This window comes from Aythya ferina (genome assembly GCF_964211825.1).
Source record: "Aythya ferina genome assembly, chromosome: 17".
Taxonomy (NCBI): domain Eukaryota; kingdom Metazoa; phylum Chordata; class Aves; order Anseriformes; family Anatidae; genus Aythya; species Aythya ferina.
This window is the reverse complement of record NC_140316.1, coordinates 3,629,635-3,650,354: the sequence shown is the minus strand read 5'-3', so window position 1 is coordinate 3,650,354 and position 20,720 is coordinate 3,629,635. Positions and strand designations below refer to the sequence as shown.

The window sequence follows — 20,720 nt, the reverse complement described above, 5'->3', positions numbered from 1 at the left end:
ATCACTGGCTGAGCTGAATGCTTTAGCAAAAAAGATCTGCCTGACCAACCCAAATTCGGATGCCTACCCATGTTGGCTGTTGCAAAGCTGGGCATCACAGCCTCCCAACCCATAACGCAGGAGTGCTGGGGCTTCCCTGAGAGAATTCGGGGTGCCAGGGGTCTGGCCTGGCGAGGAGTTTGGAGGGGCTGAGCCGAATTCCTAGCCTTCTACAGGAGCCCTGGAGGAGAAGACAATTGTAAAAGACGTCATTAAGCGATCAAGTTGTATGTATGGCACAGTTTGCTTTCTGTCTGCTGGAATGTATGCTGTCCATCTGCTGCCTCTCTGCTCTCAGAGCAGTTGGGCTGCTCATCAAGTGATCGTGCCTAGCTGGTGAAAATGGCAGTGATTATAGTTTACTTCCTAGTCTGCTCTTCGTAAAGATGGCTATAAAAAAGGTGGGGAACTGGCACCATCGGGTGAACAACATTGTTGGTTGTGTAAATTAGTTTTGTGGTAGAGTAAGGTTTGGAAATGACAAAAGGATTCTGGGTTCCTATGTGGACATAGGGCTAAAAACAGAGCTGCACCTGTGTAAATAGTAGTTTAACTTGTGTCAGAATTTGTCCTTAATATGTTTCTCTGGTGATTGCCTTAATTTGAGGCACAGATGAGAGGAAGATGTTTGTGCTGATTTGATTAGGCCTGGCAGCTGTCTCTCTCGCTGTAAGGGGTGCTCACAGAATATTTCTCATCCTCCCTGAGAGATACCACAGTGTCATTTCAGAGAGCTCTCTCATTTTGCCTTAAGGACATTAAGATGTGCGATGTTGTAAGGTTCAATTTTCAACAGCAAGTTTAAAGCACGACAAGCAAGATCCTAGGAACGTTTGTGAATGCAACTAGGGGACACATGATCTCAAACCTAATTTTTATGTTAGAATAAATACAATCAAATATTCTTTCAAAAGGGAGTGAAACGTATTGCCTGCAGTCAGAATAAGGCTGGTCAGAGTTTTGGAGTATGGAAGTCCTGAGTTAGTCTGTGCAGCAGACTCCTGTGATGGCTTGGATATGGGGAGCCTGGCATTACTGTGCCCGATCATTTGTGCCTGCAAAATTAACATCATCTTCATCTGCTCTTTCTGTCAGGCTAAATTAATGTGCTAGCTTTCTCTCTCTCTCTCTCTCTCAAAAAAAAAAGAAAAAAAAAAAAAGGCAAAAACCTCTCCACCCTACTAACAAAATATATCAATGCCAGCAGCCCCTACACATGAATGAACCTCAATAAGCAAACCACTGTGCATGGGTGGCAGAGGAGGAGAAAAACAAGAAATTGATAAAGAAATATATTTCACTTTCAACCTTCTGAGATGCTGGCTTAAAAACAACAGGGAGAGAAAATCAAACCAGTCCTTTTTTAAAAAAAAAAAAAAAATGAAAAAAAAATACAATGACATTGATGTCCAAACTTCAGTGGATTTTCTTTTATTCTTTTTTATTTATTTATTTGGCATTGTGTGTCATCATTGTCCCAAACCCAATTTAGACAGAGGGCTTAGGGCTGTGGGAACCTTTAGTGGTTGTTATTCTGAAGCTCTGGTCATATTATACTCAAATATGGGTTGATCTTAGGCTGTCTGTAAGCATGATTCCCAAACACCTTAGTGCTTGTAGCATTCTGCTGAGCCATGGCACAGGCTGGGTTAAAGCCCCTCATTTAAGATAGCTGCAGGAAATGATTAGGCACACGTGGTTGTCTGAAACACCAAAGCAAAACAACCCCTGAATTTGGATGCTTTGCTAGTAAACACTGCCTCTTAGGAAGACAAGCTGGGTGGGCGCTCCTTTTCTGTTAGAAAACCACAAGCGTGATGATTTTTCCCCATAGTTATCTGTCCCAGAAGGATCCTGTGAGCTGCAGGTTCTAGGCCAACAATCAGATGAGATGGGTCAAGGGAGAAGAGTTCTCTCTGGAGGGAGAGCAGGGCTGGTGCGTGCACAGGTCTGAGACAGCCCTGAACAGCAGTGCGGGATGCTAGGACAGAGGTGATTCAGGCAGCAGATGAACTTAAAAAGCTGGGTCATAAAATAAGACGTGTTTTAGCCTGCAGTTTGTGGGGACAGAATGTGTTCACTGTGTCAGAGGAAAAAAGTGGAGGTAGAAGGTTTGGATTCTGTTAATACCAATTTTGGCAGAAGTGACCTTAAAAAGATGGGTTAATCTTCCTGTGTACTATTTTGTGTTCAGCTTGAGCACGCTGTTTTATGAAGCAGAAGCACTGGCCAGTGGACTTCAGAAGGGATGATGAACAAGCCTAGATTTTCTTCAGAAGAGTGAAAGGAAAACAATCCCTTTTGTTACATCAATTCTGGAAGTCGAAATGTGCCAAGTGCTCAGGCCTGCTCTGTGTCCAGGTCAGGAAAATGCTGGTACCTATGCACATATGCATTTCTCTGCAATTTCTGAGCACTTTCCAGGCCTGTTTTTCCTCTACTACCAGTGTGCTGTACCAAGACATGAAGACCAAAAGCCAAATACTTAAAAACTTAACTTGTCTTCAGATCGTAGTCTGTGTGTATGTTGATTTTGCAGGTGCCTAGCTCCCAATTGCAAGTGTCCATTTGCATCTTTAGAGATCTGAATACTGCTTTCAACCTATGTCCAGGTGATTTGCCCAGTTTGCAGCATCAGTTCACTGCCTGTGGGTGTCTCCAATGGCAGACTGGAAATGCCAACTTTATTATAGACGTCCTGGGGTGAGCTGGTGCCATGTAGCTGTGGCAGGGGAGAAAGGAAAGGAAAGTCGGGGGAGCCCTTCACACCTTCCTCCCATTTCTTGGATAAGAAGGACATCCACAATACACTCAGTTTTGAGAGCTGCCTAGCCCTGTATAGGGAGAAGTTTTCTGGGCTTCCCTAGGTTGTGGTCATCCCTTGCAGGGTTAGAGCATTAGAACAAGAGGGTTTTTGCCATGTCTGTCTAGTGTATTACCAGCACCATATTTGATTTATCGTGCGGTGTAAGGTTTTCCCCATGCATCTGTAGAAAACATGGAATAAATGACAAAGACTGAGTGAAATCATATCTCCCAAGCTGCCCCTGAAAACATAATTAAACCCACAGGGTCTTGTTTGGGGATGGAAAAACAGCAGGGTATGAAGTACTGAAGGACCAATAAATAAATTATTGGTGCTCTTTGCTATTTCAGTGTACTAGTAGTCATTTGGAAAAATAAATAAATAAATCCAGATCTATCCTTTCTGCTTGACCATTTTTTTATTATCAGCTGCTCTGTGTTTTAACCATGGCTTCCTGTTGAAGGAAACTGCACTGGTGAAAAGAGAGTTTTTAAGGGTTGGAATTCGACTCATAAATATACAGGGAGCTTCTCCACTGAGCCTGAAATTCATTGCTCCTATTTTTCATCTGGTATATCTTATCGCGCAGGCTGAGCGAGGGACTTGTGGATGTGGCTTGGAACACAATGCAGCTGTGCACAGGCTGCCTGCAGGCAGGGGTGGCTGCAGGGGCCAGAGGGCAACTGCAAGTATGAGGACAGAATACACCGACATCTGTAGTTAAGCTCAGCATGCAGAGCCGGTTAGCTGGAAAAGGCAGGGCCATCCTTTACTCATTGTAATCCCATGTCTGGTAACTAATCTGCACAGGGAATTGTGTTTTAGCCTTCCAGTGCCCTGTGTAAACAAGAACTCACAGGTGGTCCCCAGGCAGCGAACTGGGGTGAAGTGACAGAATATCCTGAGTTGGAAGGAACCTATAAGGATCATTGAGTCCAAATCATAGACTCGGTTAAGGTCACACGGGAAGTCTATGTCAGAGCAGGGGTCTGAGCTGTGTTCCTGTGGGGTAGGTAAAAAAGCATGGGGCTGAATGAGAGGTACATGCTCTCATCGAGAGGAAACTTCACAGCTTCTGTTTTACGTGCAAAAAGCTTTCCCCCCATATTTCTCTTTAGGGCCTTTCCTTTTAATGTTGTAGATACAAGCAGAGAACATGCACTGCTTGCTGTTGCCACATGGAAATGAATAATGGTTTTGGGTAAAGACCAAACTGAGTTTCCAGAAGGCTGCTCTTTCCTGCCCATTCATCTGTGTGATGTATAGAATGAACCCAAAATATACTGGCAGGAGAAAGGGCTGTTTAGTATTCAGAGGTTCAGAGACATTAAACAACGTTCTCTTCACCTAGGAACAAAATTATTTCTTCAAGAACTGTACAGAGAACACTTTGCTTTCAATTTACAGTGTGGTCTGCTGGAACATATTGCAGTGGTGAGAGTCCTGTGGCAGGAGCGCTGAATTTATACCATAAAGGCTCTGAATGCCTTCTTGCAAATCTGCCTTGTCAGTTGATGTGTTGGAGATTTAGGTCAGGAGAATTACTCTCTGATGCCTTTTTCCAGCATTGTTACTGTTTCTAGAGGATGAATATTTTATATGGCAGAAGATTAAGACCTAGAAGACCTATGGTTTAAAAAGTAGATGTCTCTCGGATGGTGGGTGAGCTCCATTGAGTCAACTGTTTAATGTACCTCTCAATTTTCCACTTTTAAAATTGGGATAATCTCTTCTCTCAGACCTTTTCTCCAGCTTGAATAGTTTGAAAGTTGGCAAATTGCAAATGTATACCGACCTCTAAAGTTCTGTGTCTCTTGGACAGGGTAGAACATTTGATTATCTTGTTTCTAATTTGATCTATTTAATCTTTGTCTTTTTGCTGTGACTGCTAATCATAGCAGTCCTGAATTCACCAACTCATTCCAAATTTGCCAGCAGAGTAATGAAATCTAGTCTATTCTCAAAGATCCTTTCATGGGTTGTTCTTTTTATTTGACTGGTTCTGGTTTGCTTTGGCTCAGGTCTTAAGGAAGGTAAGAAGGAAAAAGATAGGGAAAAGATGGGAAATGAGAAAAAAAGTCAGAAATCTTCATGGTAATGTGTGCTTCTTCTGCTATGCTAGTGACTTAATCTGGATGTTGCTTGCTTATAGAAAAGTCATATCCAAAGGCTAATTTCATCAACATGTTTAGAAGCAGCAAATGGGTCTGGTAGGTTAGTCTCTTAAAATAAATAAATATATATAGTAAAAGGAATTATGCCAGATTTTCTTTATTATTGTTATTATTGTTTAATTTGAACCCTTCTTAAATTCTGGAGCAATTTTGTTAATGGTCTGATAGCTGGCATGTGCCCGTGCTGCCTCTCGTCGGATTGAGTGAGGTGTGCAACATGAGCAAAGAGAACACACACAACCCACTAGGGACACAGAGGTTTTCACAGCAATTTTGTGGAAATCCATAACAAATGCATTGTTAGGTTGGTTTATTCTTTCTCTTTCCTGCTGTGTAAAGTATTTGATATTCAAATTAAAATGGTGCTTGTTTAGGACAATTCAGTTATAGAATAAGCCTGGTAATTGGTGCCCGTGGGACTGTTTACACTCTGCTTGGTGTAATCCACTTATGGAAAATTAATGAAAGTCGATTTCCTCCTCCATTGTAGCTGTTTTAATATGTACACTTTCTGCATTGTTTCCTCTCCCAGCTGAAGCTTCAGCTGGTTATTTGGGGACAAAAGCTCCAGCAAACTAACGCGCTCCCTGGAGAGCTCTTTAGGGTTAAGGGTTTGGCAGTGCAGAAGTCGCGTGAGCCCCGCAGTGCTATGACTCAGGAAAACCCTCTGAACTACAAGACATCCCTGCTCCCTGCCAGTTCTGGCTCCCCAGGAGGACTGTGAGGAGCACTTGGCTACCAATTTAAAGCTTTCATGACTCTTCCCAGGCTGACCTGGGGCTTTATCCGGCTGATAGATGGGAGCTGGCTGGCTGTCCCCTCTGGGGCACAGCACCGACCTGCACCTGGGTGTTCAGGCCAAGTGTTTTCCCCCTTCCATAGCTCAGGGGAACAACCCAGGGAGGGGAGACCACCTTTACTCCTTAAGCATGAGGTCTGAGGCTCGTTTGAGCTAACTGGGATTGATTTTTCAGCTTCCTCAGCTAGCAGCCCAAGCCTCTTTGGTAATACTGAGGGGAAGGTAGAGGGAAAAGAAGAGTGTTATAGTGTGCCTGTGCAGTCTGTGATGCACTCAGTATGCAGCATTTAAGGTGAGGTGATGCCAATACCATTTCTTATGAACTTGGAAAGACTTCCCTTGTCCTGTAGGCTGGTAAAGTGAGGACACCTTTCAAATGGCTGAGTCGAGCCTGAGCACTGCTGTCACTGTGCAGGGATTTCCTGCTTCCCATTTTGTCAGATGAGGGGAGAAATCAAAAGAAAAAGAAAGGCCAGTATTATTCCTTTCCTCAGGAATATTTTGTAGTTGTTTTGCAGGGAGCTGACTGCAAGTGAGGGCTGCGTGTGAAAAAGGAAGCATTTCAGTAAGTAACTGTCCAATTTTACAAACAGTGCTAATGTGCAGTTTTGGGCTATGGAAGCTCTGAGTCAATACGGCCAAAGCAAAGAGCTTCAGTTCCAGAGCAAATAGCAGCAGCAGAATTGGGAATACCGAGAGCAGAAATAGCATCACTTTGTTATTCACAGTGGCTACAGAAAAATTTGCTGAGGAAATATCAAATGCAGAGAGCTGGAGGTCAAAAAGGAGAACAAAATCAAGACCAAGAAATTTCCAAGCTGCATTGCCTGAAAGAAAGCGAAATGAAATCATTGCATCTTTCTTCAATAGTAAAGCACCAGGGGTAACATGCAGGAAATCTGCTTAGTATGACCTGGGCCTATTACCTAGATGCCATCTCTTCCCTGCTTTCCCCAAGTTCCCTTCTCTCCTTCAGGCAATGGACAGAGTATATATATATATATATATATATATATATATATATATTATTACTTGTAAGAAATGCCTTTTTTCTTTCTGTGCTCAGTCAGGCTTCCTATCTGTACTGTCATGCCTTTGAATTAAAATCACTGTAGCTTTCTCTTACTGTCCCTAAAATCCACATGCTTCTCCCTGATCCAGACACAAAAGAAATGCTGAAATGTTCTTTCTGATTCTCGTTTTGTCCTCTCTCCTGGGAACTCCTTCAGCTGGGACCTGCTATTGCTCGAGTCTCAGCTGCTTGATATCACCTTTGGAAATGGAAGATATATATATATATATATATTTTTTTTGCAATATCAGCTTCTGTTCCCTTTTTTCTTCTGTGTGCAGCACCAGCTCTGGACTTGAGGAACCTGCTCTTTCAGTCTTCTTAAGATCTCTCTTCTCCAACCTGCTGCTGCTGAGAAATTACTTAGGTGAGGTTAAATTTTTGGACTTCAGCAAGGCTTTTGACACGGTTTCCCATAGGATCCTACTGGACAAAATGTCCACCATACAGCTAAATAAAAACATCATATGATGGGTGAGCAATTGGCTAACGGGCAGGGCCCAAAGGGTTATGGTAAATGGGGCTGCGTCAGGCTGGCGGGCGGTCACCAGTGGGGTCCCTCAAGGCTCCATTTTAGGGCCGGTACTTTTCAATATTTTTATAAATGATCTGGATGTAGGAATAGAGGGTATTTTGAGCAAGTTTGCTGATGACACCAAACTTGGAGGAGTTGTGGACTCAAATGAGGGCATAAAGGCCTTGCAGAGGGATCTGGACAGGTTGGAGAGCTGGGCGATCACCAACCGCATGAAGTTCAATAAGAGCAAGTGCCGGGTCCTGCACCTGGGACGGGGAAACCCTGGCTGCACGTACAGACTGGGCGATGAGAGGCTGGAGAGCAGCCTAGAAGAGAGGGATCTGGGGGTCGTTGTAGACAGCAAGTTGAATATGAGCCAGCAGTGTGCCCTGGCAGCCAGGAGGGCCAATCGTATCCTGGGGTGCATCAAGAACAGCATCGCTAGTAGGTCAAGGGAGGTGATTGTCCCGCTCTACTCTGCGCTGGTGCGGCCTCACCTCGAGTACTGTGTGCAGTTCTGGGCACCACAGTATAAAAAGGACATGAAACTGTTGGAAAGTGTCCAGAGGAGGGCTACGAAGATGGTGAAAGGCCTTGAGGGGAAGACGTACGAGGAATGGCTGAGGTCACTGGGCCTGTTCAGCCTGGAGAAGAGGAGGCTGAGGGGAGACCTCATCACAGTCTACAACTTCCTCGTAAGGGGTTATCAAGAGGCAGGAGACCTTTTCTCCATTAACACCAGTGACAGGACCCGCGGGAACGGGGTTAAGCTGAGGCAGGGGAAATTTAGGCTGGACGTCAGGAGGGGGTTCTTCACAGAGAGGGTGGTTGCACACTGGAACAGGCTCCCCAGGGAAGTGGTCACTGCACCGAGCCTGTCTGAATTTAAGAAGAGATTGGACTGTGAACTTAGGCACATGGTCTGAACTTTTGGGTAGACCTGTGCGGTGTCAAGAGTTGGACTTGATGATCCTTAAGGGTCCCTTCCAACTCAGGAGATTCTATGATTCTATGATTCTATGAAATTGACCAATAGAGATGGGAGGTGAAACTGTCTTTGTCCCCCTTCATCATGTCCCAAAATTTATTTGCAACTGTGAAAAATAACAGACAAATGTGCCCAAATAATGATGTGGAAAATATGGCTAAATGCATCAGTGTACCTGCATCTTTCTGTGCCTGGCCTACTGCTGTATTAATTCTTGTTTGGGAAATGTCTTGTTTGCCAGGTAGGGACACTGTGAGTATGGGCCACAGCTGCTGTGCTTTGTGCAAGTTCAAAGCCCAGGGTACAGGCAGCAAATGCTTTGCTCAGCTGTTGTTTTACTCAGCTCAGCAACATCTCACACCTGTTCCACAAACCACGCAATAAACCTTACCTGCACAACAGTGACTATTAAAAGCTTGATGTATTGCATGCAAGGTCCAGCTCATAACAGCCTGCGTTCCACAGCTCGTTTGGTATCATTCGGAGTAGCATCAGTCTTAGCTCCTGGCAGGAAGATCTTTGAAAACAAGCTTCGTTTTGCATCTCTGGCCTTTGGAAGATGGAGAAGATTTACGACCCGCAAATAATGATGATAGGTGAACTTGCATCCAAGGGAATGGGATGGAGGCAATGAGCTTGAGAGATGAACAACTCTGGGGTCATTTGGGTGTTCTCATTGGCATTATCAAATAGAGATGGATCAGATTCACTCTGCCTCACCACTCAGCTGTGCTTCCATGCAAGAGTGGCACCTCTCTGTAATGTCACTTTTTACACACACTGACGCATCTACCGGATGCCCTCAGAGGTGGGCTGAAGGAGAGACAAGCACCTTTTAACAACTGTCATTCAGTTTGTCAACACTCAAAGGGAGTTGGGAGGAGAAGGTTGGTGTTTGGGGAAAAATCAATTTTCAGCTGTACCTAGAATGTCCTTGAGAGGGACTGTCATCTCCAGGTGATTGACACCTGCTCTGGATTAAAGGGAACTCTATATTAACTTTCCTCTTTTTCTTTTGTCACTTTTGATGTCCCGGTGGGCTTTATTTTTTTTTTTCTTTATGCATAGTGAACTTTATTATAATTTCATTTGCAGAAAATAAAGAAAAGAGTTGTCTTGAGAACTATCCTTTTTCCACAGGATTTGAGTTCAGTAACTAAGACCTCCAGTTGTCCTTTAAGTAGCCTTTCTTGGTTCTTGCCATGTATTATTATTTTTTTATGGGTACCAGATGCAAATGGTAAATATTTGTTAATTTGGTGGAGATGTATTGCATCTCTTGCCACGTAGAGACCCAGCTGTGGAAGGTAGAGGACAGGCAATCCTGCTGCATAACCTGAGCAATGTTTTCTAAATGGGAATTATTTAAATAGGGTGTTAAGCTCAAATCCATTCTTGGTGAAGTCAGTGGAAGCCTTCTGTTGAGTGTGGTGGTAGCCGGGTAGTAACTTGCTGCACATTTGTTCTCACGATATGAACGCAAGGGCAGGAGCGCCAAATGGTTTTGTTGATATGGACTTGGTCAGTTCTCATCCTTGGTTAGCTCTCATCCTCAGAATTACTCAGGTGAACAGTTTTGTTGAAGTAGTATTGTGCACAAGGAGCTCTCCTAAAATTAAGTGGAATCAGTATATGAGGAAAATGAGGATATTTGGCACTGTAGCAGTAGTGCATCACTGTTCCCTGAATGTTATCTGCGAGTTACTGGGAACAAAAGAGAACATAAACCAAGAGTACCTGAAAATCACTCCACTGTCCATGAAACTTATGACAGATACTTTTCATTTAATTCATTCAGGAAATCAATATGTCTTCCAGAACCATTTGGCTGTGGTTGGCAGTGAAATGATAAATATACATGAAAGCAGAATTGGATTAATAATTTTTGACAGGTAATATAATGCAGCTGTTGCTGGATGATATTAACAAGAGGAGGCATGTTAAGTCCCAATGTCAGAGTAAGGCTAGGTGGTTATAATGTCTGAATAAATTTCATTCTGTGACTGAAGACTCTCGATAGCAGATGGGGATCAACAACACAAAGTTTCATTAAAAAGTCCTTTGTTTTGCTAATTCTTGACTCCTTTTACTGGTCAGTAGTCTGCCCATCGATCTTGGCTGACTGAAATAGAATTACCCCATTTTGTCTGCCTGAGCCAAGAGATTTGGATTGCACTATACCAAGTTGTGGAAAAGTGGGAAACTTTGCTCTCCTGAGATCAGCATCCCAAAGAAGGCTGTCGTCATCTGAGCAGGGCAGCAAGTCTCTTCCAACTTTCTGACTCCCAAGTGAGACCAAGATTTTAGATTTCTTTGTTCAAGGTTTATAAAATGGTTTTAAGTGCATTTGAAAGACCAAATGCCCTTTGTTTTTCTACTCCTCTCTTTCATCATTTTCTTCTCTCTGCTACCCCCACGTTCCAGTTCTCTCTCAGCTCTCACTTGTGTGGGAATTTTTGTCCCCAAGTAATGCAAAGCAAACAGAACCCAGATTCCACCCATAAAAAGACATTGCATGTGCTGTTTCTTGCATAAGACAGGTCTGGGATACTCTCATGTTCTTGCTATTTACAGAATGCTGAGCTCAGAAAATAACTCTACCTGGCTTCCAATGGGCCATGGTCTCTGCAGGCTTTGCTGTCCGCCCCCATCTCCTGCAGTGATATTAAAAGTACCAGCAACTGCTTGATCCTCGAAGATGCAGAGTATGCCAACATCAGGTAAGCAAAGCATTTAAGCAAGCATTACCATGGAGCCTGGGAGCAGTTCTGATAGGGGAGACACAGCTTCCAGCCAGGTGTTTACTTGCCTTTGGCCAAAGCCCCAGGTGTCCAGTGGCTAAGCAGTTCCAACAGAATTCACCCCTTGCTCTTATTCATAGCTGAAATTACCCCATTGTCACACCTCTGCAGTGCTTGCATGTAGAGCTTAGGGATATGGTTTAGTGGGGACTGTTAGTGTTAGGTCAGAGGTTGGACTCGGTGATGTTGAGGTCTCTTCCAACCTAGAAATTCTGTGATTCTGTATGTTTAGTGAAAGCTGTTAAGCAGCAGGTTTTGTGGGTGGCAAATTTCATTTATTTACCTGCCTGCAATGAAAAATTCATTATATACCAGTGAACTTAAGGATGTAATATTAAAAAGACATTAAGGAGGGAGAGCAGTTTAACAGAAGTATAGGCGTGTGGGGGCAGTAGGGCTCACCCCTGGGAAAATAAAATAGACCATTTTGCTCACTGAAAGGAAAACAGGAATTAAGACTACATGGGCCAAGTATTTCTCCTTTCTAGCAGTGTAAATCTGGAGATGCTGACAGTGATGAATTTGACTGTGACTTCAAATGCATGTTGAGCCCTTTCCAGGTAGATGTTAAGTAGAAATAAGCATATTTTCCAACTGATGGAAATTGCAGAAACTCCAAGGTCTACTTCTCCTGCCAGTGTAGAAATCAGGAGTTTTACATAAATTCTCATCCAAGCTTTGCAAAGGGCTGCAAGAGCTGTACTGCAAAAGAAAAGGCCAAAACAAGTCTTGCCTTCTGAAGGTCACTTGGTAAAACATTTTAAACTCTAATTTGAGACTTTGTAGTGCATTAAACACCATAGTAAGCACTGACAGACTATGGCACAAAGAAATAGCTGGACTTGTTGCAACGTGGTTAGCTGCTGTGCTGTCATGTGCCTCACCGAAATTTAGGCAGATTCCATGTAGCAAAGAAAGCTGTGTCTTGTGTCAGGCAGTGCTCAGCAAAGCTTTCTGTGCTATACCAGTAGAGCTGGATCACGTGGATTTTTTCTTAAATATTTTTTTTTGAGGAAAAAAACCTCCTCGCCGAGTTTCTCCAAGCATCTAGTCTAGCTGCAGAGTAGATGAGTGTCTGGCAGTGAAAGCATTTTAAAGGGAAATTGATTTCCAGTCATTTTGCAGTCCTTCGGGACATAAGGTACTGGATGAGCATATGACATGATCATCCTCTGTGCCTGAACATGGAATCTCTTCTTTGAGAGGAGAAGATATGACTTCAATAGTGTAGTTACCGTTTTCGTTAGACACAATCTCTCCAGAAAAATTCAAGCCTCACTGAGGAGCTGCAGAGTGCTGAAAGCAACTGATCAACTTGGAGACCAGCTGCTGTGCATTTCAATACATATTGGCATTTATTCTGTTAGCTGTTAATCATGAAATCCCTTTCTCCCTACATACACTTTTTGTCTGAAGGCTGTACATGTATATCTCAGGCAGCATCTGCTTCCCTCTGCACGACAACAACCTAGAGTGAGAAAATGGACAACACTTACTGAGATGAAGTCAAATGCACTGACACAAAATTGCCCCCAGCCTGGAGTGAGCTGGTGTGGTTTACCAGAGTTATAGCACCTCTGCAGTGGGAGGCATGCAGGCACCGATGGGAATTCCTCTGTAGAAGGTCCTGTCTACACCCAGCAAATAGACATTATCTCAATGAGGAACCCACAGTTTATAACTGTGTTCTCATGAACATTTTTGTTAGTTATGGCTGTCTTCTAAAGGCTGAGATTTGCAGTAATCTGTGAGGTGACTGGGACTTAAAGCATTGAATCAGATCCTTTCCTATAACAGCAAGAAATGGTTAACGCAGGGAGAGGCTGGAATTAATTGAATTGTTCAGCCGTAGCTCATCTTCTGTTCTGTCATGAACCCATCAGGGCTGCCATTTTATTACTCAGCCAGGACCTAGAAGAATATTTTAGTAAGACAGAGTAGATAAAGTGGCAAGGAAAATAATAGGTAGCACTGGAATTATACAACTCTTATTATAGCTTGTTTCAAAGATTATTTTAATTTAATTGATCAATTAGATAAAATTATATACTAGCATGCTGCTGGCACGGGCCCAGATGGGTGCTACCAGCATTTTTAATGTCTATCATATCAGCCATAGATATCTTTAAAAATGATTTACTTGATGGAAAAAATGTTTTTAATTAGGACATTACATGTTATCTTTACAGGATTATTTAAACTAGCGTTTGAAGTGCTGACTTGATAATGTCCCTGTAAAAAAAAAAAAATTATGCCAAGCGAACAACCCATAGATCTTGAGATAGACGCATTTTGACTAGCTTTACAGCATCACATATGAACCTTTATAATGATTAGAAATCAAGCCATATCAGGATGCTAACCTCCATACCCATACTTAATTTTCATCAGTTAGAAACCCTTTTCTCTAGTATGTTAGTCCCCTCTCCTTGTCATATTCATCATTATTCTTTCGATACATATCAACAATTTCAGCATAATTTTGTCATGCTAGACTTTGATTAAACATAGGATTTACAAATGAAGAAATTTTTGTTCACAGCTCTCTCTAATCTGGACAGATCCTCAGCTGGTTTTAACGAAACGATTGCCAATCCTTTCACCACCTTTCACTGCTGAGTGCTTTTCCTACTGTGAACTACTGAAATACGGAACATTTCTGATACTGCTTTTGTACAGAAATGGCATCTTTCAGCATGATTTCAAAGCTCTTTTGAGTAAGGCTTCAGCAGTCCTGTGTACTGGGTAAACACCATCACCATAAAAGCTAGTTATATTCAATTAAATGAAATGTTTTCAGGAAGTGTCGTCTTCTGCCTAGCAATATTTTGTCTTTTATTCAAGGGAAACAGACCAAACTCTTTTTTCCAGGCTTTGTCACCTTCCTGGGCTTTTGTGGCTTATAATGTCAGTGTTTTGCAAATGTACTTTTGACAAGAATGGAAAAGGCTTTGTTCAACTTTCCAATAAGATAAAAAAAAAAAGAATTTCTTCCTAGTTCAAATTGTGAGTGTTGTGCAGAAGCACAGGTAAGTGCTCTATTCCAAATGATGTTAGCTGAAGCCCACCCAGCCTTTGCTTCCTGAGCACAGTCAGAAGAGGAGTTCATGCAATGGGGAATCTGGGCTGAGCACTGGATGGCTGAAATGCTGAAGTCTTCCCTGGCCTTTAACTCTATGTGCTGCACTGGCATGTTCCCAGGAATACAGAAGATTAATATTTTCTGGTAACTATTTGGAACCGTTCAGCTGAGTAATGGGGGAGATATTCAACTCAGGAACTCATTTAGTCTGCTTCTGTGTTTCTACTTCATACTATAATGAAATGAGCTCCTGGCCAGGCAGTCAGGACAAATGACATGCTGTGGTTTGATTCCCCCCTGCCGTGCGCTTCAGGTGGTCATTTACACCTGTGTAGAGTGGATTCAAAGCAGTGTAGACAGGTTATGACTTTTGCCTTTGTATTATACACATTGCTATGAATAGGGTGCAGGGAGAATTTCCCAGGGGAGCAAGGTGAGTGCCTGCTGCTTCACTGTTATTCATGGGGTGTACTGCAAATGGATCTCATGTGCAACCATGGACCTTCCTGGTTTGTAACGCTCAGGGAAACTGTGCAAACATTAGAAGCCAACCTCCATCACAGGGCAGTCCAAACTGCATCCTAGGGCACTAGAGCCCAAAGTCCTGAGCCCGTCCTTCCTGATTTTGACTCTTTTTTTTAATCCAGCTTGCACAGGGTGAAGTAAAAGACAGATGTGCCAATATAGTAGTGAGCTTAAGTCCTGCAGATGACTGTAAACGTTTCAAAACAGTGGAGCTGTCTTAGCTCGGTTCTTGCTCCTTCAGTAGGAGATTCACATATGAGATGTATGCATATTTCCTGTTTCTTTAGGGCAAAAAATGTAGATATTTTCCCAGTCTGAGTGGTTTTCATTATTCTTCAGGGGGAAAGAGATGGCTAGAGGAGAGGAACCTGAGCATGAAGTTTTTGTTTCTAGTTGAGGTGTGTCATTCTAAGCTTGCGGTGTGGTACCATAAAATAGGGCAGACTGCAGATAGGAAACTGAGGTAGGGAGAAACTAAGTGAGGTATCTACCTTTGTTCTACAAGTCTGTAGCAGATGAAGGATTTGATGTTAATTTTTCTGAATCATACATTAACAAACTTTCAGTGGTTTAATGCTAATGAATAGCGAGGCTGTGCCCAGGCCCTGCAGAACAGCCTGCAGTCAGGCTCATTGCGCTCTTCCTGTTGGTGTGTTACCCCTCATCTCCCTGCCCTTGCTCCTCCCAAGCAGGGATATAACCTGGGAGGTGCAGAAGTCAACTCCACATAGGCAGACTGTACCTTCCTAAAAGCTGCAAGAAGGAACTGTGGAGTGGTGAGGCAGGGGCTATGGCCAAGCTGAGTTTCCTTCCCCAGGCATCTCCGTTAGTGCCAGTACTTACACGGCGCACTGAGCAAAGGCTCAGTCCAGGTCATGATTAACCACGAGGTGAGTGTCGCGTTGTGTTAAATTTGATGCTTGCTAAAGGCTGCAGGCAACCCATGAAATATGCTGGGACCCTGGCAAAAGAAAACACACAAAAAAGCCCTCGTGTCCATCTCTAAAATGATATCAGTAGCGTATCTGATTTATGAAAAATGTATAAATGTGACTTGGGAACAGCTTGCGCTTTCACACTAAATAAAATGAAAAGACAGAAGAGGGAACTCGAATGTCTGTGAGCATACTCATGTATACAAATGACTGTCATAAATCTTTTTGCATGATTGCTTTGCTTTGTGGCATCTCTTTGGGGAGTTCTGCAGGGGAAAAAGCCCTACAGTTCGGAAAACTGGAAAAAAAAAATCTGCTAAAGAAAATGGATTTGCTGATATAATTATGCAATTCATGTGGAACATGCTTGGTCTGCTAATCAGAATGGAAGGGAGAAGTACCTAGACAGTGCTGTTGGTTTAAGGGAATTGAATTAAAAGACCAAACATCCTGGGTGAGAAGGCAGGCCTGGCTCTGGGAGGACTTGAGGGCAGAGCCCTGTGAGTCCTGCTAGTGTCTCACGACAGAGCAAAGAAAATACTTTATTCTTGCAAGATGGGCTGGAGAGAAAGCAAACTCCTTAGCTGCTGTAAATCTGCCTTGACATTGGTGCTCATTTACATTACCTGCAGATTTGCTCAATAGCATCTTCAGTCTGGTTTTAAAGTCACTCCAGATTGTGGCCCGGGTCCTTCAGCCTGGAGCTCCAGGTAGGATGCAGAGCTCCCCAGAAAAGCAAGATGAACCCTGGGGAGTTCTTTGCCACAGGGATGAGTGCTGTCATGGCCACACTGTGTCCTTGTACCCAAGCTAATGCTCCTCCATGACAGCACAACAGCTCTGCCCTGCTGATGGCCTTAAAGCAGTGCTCCCCTTTGTCTCTGCACGTTGGCTGCTGGGTGGCTCGCTCTCATCTTCTTCATCTCTGAAGGAGGGAGCAAGGGAAAGGAGATCCATCAGGAGATGGCAGTGAGGGAAAACAAGCAGAAAGGTAATGGAAAACAAACAGATAAACTCTATTTGTCCTTGCAATGTTTTCAGTAATGTTGTGCTCTATCAGGAAAGCTCCGTCCCATGCAGGGGAAGGAGCAGCTTGTGCCATGGTTGCTCTAATCCTGCTCTGCAGACCCAGGCTAAGGAGGTGTGCTGTGACTGAGGGTTGTTCTCTTCTTGTGTGGCCTGACACCAGCCTGAGCCATACATCCCAGCCTCACTCACAAGTAATCTTCCTGGAGCCCAGGGCATACCTAAGAGGTATTTCTGAAATTAATGGTTTGCAGAGGAATTTCTGTTAGTTATCTAGGCTTTTGCAGCACACTTCTGGAGTCATTAAATAATATTTAACTACTAAAGCTACGATAAAGTATCTCCAGAAAGGATATTTAAATAGTAATGAAGGATTTGCTTTGATGGCATTGAGGAGTTTTTGCAAACTGTGGTGAAAGTGAGTTTGTTTTCTGAGCGGGACTGTGTGCATATGACAGAACAGCTCAGAGCAACGCTCATTGGTGCCCTCGTGCCTGACCTGAAATGACCGTAAATGATGCCAGCAAGTTCAATCAAGCTGATCTCTCCTTCTCTTCCTAACATCAGCCATCTGGCTCCACAGCCTTTGTGTTGTGCATGACCAGCCAGTCGGCCATCTGTACATCTATCTCAGCTCCCAGATCCCTGAAACTCCCTTCAAGATCAGCCGCCTTTGGGGCTTGAAGAGCTGCTCAGACTTCCATGAAGGTGTAACTCTGTTTCCATCATCTGCCACAGAAAGAGCAGTAACTGCTCAGAAAGGCTGCCGCCTTCCTGTCATTAAACTCAGATGCAAAATGGAAGAAAAGTAAAGATTGTGGTGAAGTTTCTCTTAATATGGGGGAAACAATTTCTCACTGCTGTGATTTATTTATGTATTTATTAGAGCTAAGCTTGCTTTACTTATACTGAAAGAATAGAAATTGTCTTGATATAAATTTGTTCCTTTCAGTTGAAAGCCTCTGAATTTTGAAAGTCAGTAGAGGCTCCCCTCACCTTCCTTCCAAGTATTTTGAAGAAAACAGAGCTTCATGCTAAAACAGGAACCACTGAAGCCTGCTCTATGTTCTCATCCTGGGCTCAGTTTTTCCATCCGTTCAAAGAATTTTTGCAGTTGGGGTACTCCCAGCAGAGCCCAGCTTCATCTGACTCTTGTTACCATGGGCATACCATGACTGCCTTGGCATATCAACCAAGGCATTTTCCAGAAACTTTACATTATTTTGCAAATTCCAGCTTCAGCTGCAGATAGACTGATCAGCTCTTTGGCACCAGGAACCCAGGCCCAGTCTGAAGGACCTGACTGAGGTCAAGGCAGTGACAGGCGGTTGCCTGTAAGCATTCATTTTGCCTGGGGAGGCATGTTCTTGCCAAGAGGCTTGTGCTAAATGGAAAGCATCATGTCCCAGTGCCCTGTATAACAGAATAAGAGGGAGAGGATGGGACGTGTACTGCTGTAGAAGCTGTTCTGCAGACATTTGAAATAATCTTTAGCTCAGAGAAAGGTGCAGCTGTGCCTTTCATTGAATGGCAACGAGGATGGTGAAAACTGCTTACCCCTACTTTCAGAGGCTTTTCTGCATTAATAGCCACCCTGCTCCCTCGCTGGGCTGTTGGACTAGTCATTGTTGACTCATTTCATGCACTCAGCAGATGAGCAGCGTGGAAACTGTGCCACAAGCAGCTCTTGCTGCTGCCATACAATTTTCCATGAGGTGTGTGAAGTTAGCAATTGGATGCAGCGGGATTTGCTGGGTTATTTTCTTGTGCTGGAAATCTGTCTAATCTGCCCTTTTCTCAGGCCTCCCAGCATTTTTATCAGAAGCAAGCTCTGCTGCAATTTTCCAGACACAGTTTAATAAGATAGAATAGTGTTTTATTACTATGATTATTTTATTGCTCTTTGTTTGTGTGACACTGATGATGAGTTCGAAGTGCTGCATAGAGCAGGCAACAAGCCCCACTCCTAAAAACAGCCTTTGGCTTATAACAAGTCCAGCCCTGCAGACGCTCAGGAGGTGGCATGCATGTTCCCTTTCACCTTCACAGAATGTACCAGCTCTCTAACAAAGTGCCTTGTATATGGCTCTCTTCAGGTAGATGCAGCTTATTTAGGGAAGGAATTTAAAAGATTTCAGCAGGAATTTTCTAAAGATCCTGAGTCATTAATGAGCATAAGAACCGAAGAAATACGGTGACTTCTGTGCTCTTGATGCCAGTGCGTGCTTCAGAAAGCCCAGGGCCTGATCCAGCCACTGTTGTTACACTCTGCCCTACCTGTGCTATTTAACATTGCTGATTGTGTGTGCTCGCTACCCCGTGCTCCTTGGGATGAACAGCAGTGGACCCTTAAGCCTTGTCTGTTGCAAGACAAGTTTGTAATTCCTTGTCCTAGTACTGTGACTTGTGCCTCAAAAGGTGATACCTTGGAGCACAAAAGCTGTTATTTGAAAGAGCAACAAAAAGTCTGCCCTGAGTTGTTCACCTAGTTGCTGGCAAGGAAAGCAAGTGCCCTTGTGTGTTCTGGGAGCTCACAGCTGAGACCTGCATCGTGTGGCACCACCAAAGCCCTTGAATGAAAGCCAATCAAAGGTGTCAGTTCAGCTGCCAAGCCTATTAAAAAGTCTGCAATGTATCTCTCCAGGTAGGAGAAAATGCTAATTGCTTGCTTCTACAATAAGCTCCTATTTTAATAATTTTTAACATTTAAAGGCAATGTTAATATATTCCACTAGCTGCCCTGAAAACAGGAGTCTTGTGCATGAGAGCCGTCCGTTTCCCCATTCATCCCTTGGCAGGGTTGAGCAACTGCACCCCAAGCAGCTCTTGCTGCTGTCGTCCAGCTTTCCATGGTGTGTGTAATGTCCCCAGCTGGATGCCAGTGGGGAGCTTGGCAGGGTTGGGAAGCATTGCTGACTTGATGCTCTTCAGCCTTTGTCTGTGTCTGTGAGCATCTGACTACACCAACACCGTATGGAAGAGTCACAGCTCACAGTCCGAGCTGAAGGAAATGGGAGCCTAAATACTTATCTGTGTTATACCTTGGGTACAAAGTTTTATTTTTGTAAATCTTTCATAAAGCTGATTTCCTTTGTCTATATATTTTTGTACTACCATGGGTCTGTGTTTTCTCCCTCTGGTTTCTGTTCCCCCTTCCTAAAACCACTGGCTAAGCAAATAGCTCAAAGGCAGGTGGTTGTGCTCAGCAGTTTTGGAGAACTAACTTAAAAGTCTTACCTATGGAGCTGTTAACTGTGGAGCGTGGTTGTATGAGGTCTGACTACAGTGGGATTTCTTAAAACCTTGTTTATGATATTATGCTATCTTGTGAGTTATGAGGGTTTAAGATCTCATTAAGAATGAACTCTTCACCTCACTGCAGCCCATAATGGCTTCTGTGTTGTTTCTCAGTCAGCCTGTGAATTGCTATGATGAAACCGCTGGCTCTGGTGTCCGCTGGATGGAGACTGCTCCAGAAAGTGACTGGGGGTTCAAAACTTCCATCTCCTGCCGCTGCTGCACTCTGCTCTTCTCAGTGGGCAGTGGAAGCAAATAACTAGGGAATTTATCTGGTTTTCCTCTTTAGATACTAATATTTGAAAAACATCCATACTTTATTAGCATGCAGACTGAGTGCCACAGTGTACTGGGTCTGGCTGGAATGTTAACTTTCCCGGCAGCAGCCCATACAGTGCCGTACTCTGTACTTGTAGCTGGAACAGCAGTGTTATCACACCAGTGTTGTGTCTACTGCTGAGCAGCAGTGGCACAGCATTGGGCCTTTCTCTAACCCTCCTAGGGGGTGGGCAAAAAAGTGAGGAGAGAAACATCACTAGGGCAGCTGACCTAAACCAATCAAAGGGATATTCCATACCATGTGGTGTCACACTCAGCAATAAAAGGTGGAAACAGGAAGAAGAGGGGAGGGGTGGGCTCTCGTTGAGAAGACGTCGGTC

General features: G+C 43.6%; 1 protein-coding gene across 4 annotated transcripts in view; it reads left to right on the top strand.

The window, feature by feature from the left end:
- The window catches only part of GALNT9 (polypeptide N-acetylgalactosaminyltransferase 9), a 432,488-nt gene that overhangs the window by 245,075 nt on the left and 166,693 nt on the right, over positions 1-20,720 (top strand). Inside the window, exon 1 of one of the 4 annotated variants that reach the window (XM_084491678.1) lies at positions 11,050-11,115. The exons of the other annotated variants lie outside the window; for them this stretch is intronic. The gene's annotated coding sequence lies outside the window, so the exon portion shown is untranslated. Of the gene's footprint in view, positions 1-11,049; positions 11,116-20,720 lie in introns of those variants that run through there. 4 annotated transcript variants of the gene reach the window in all.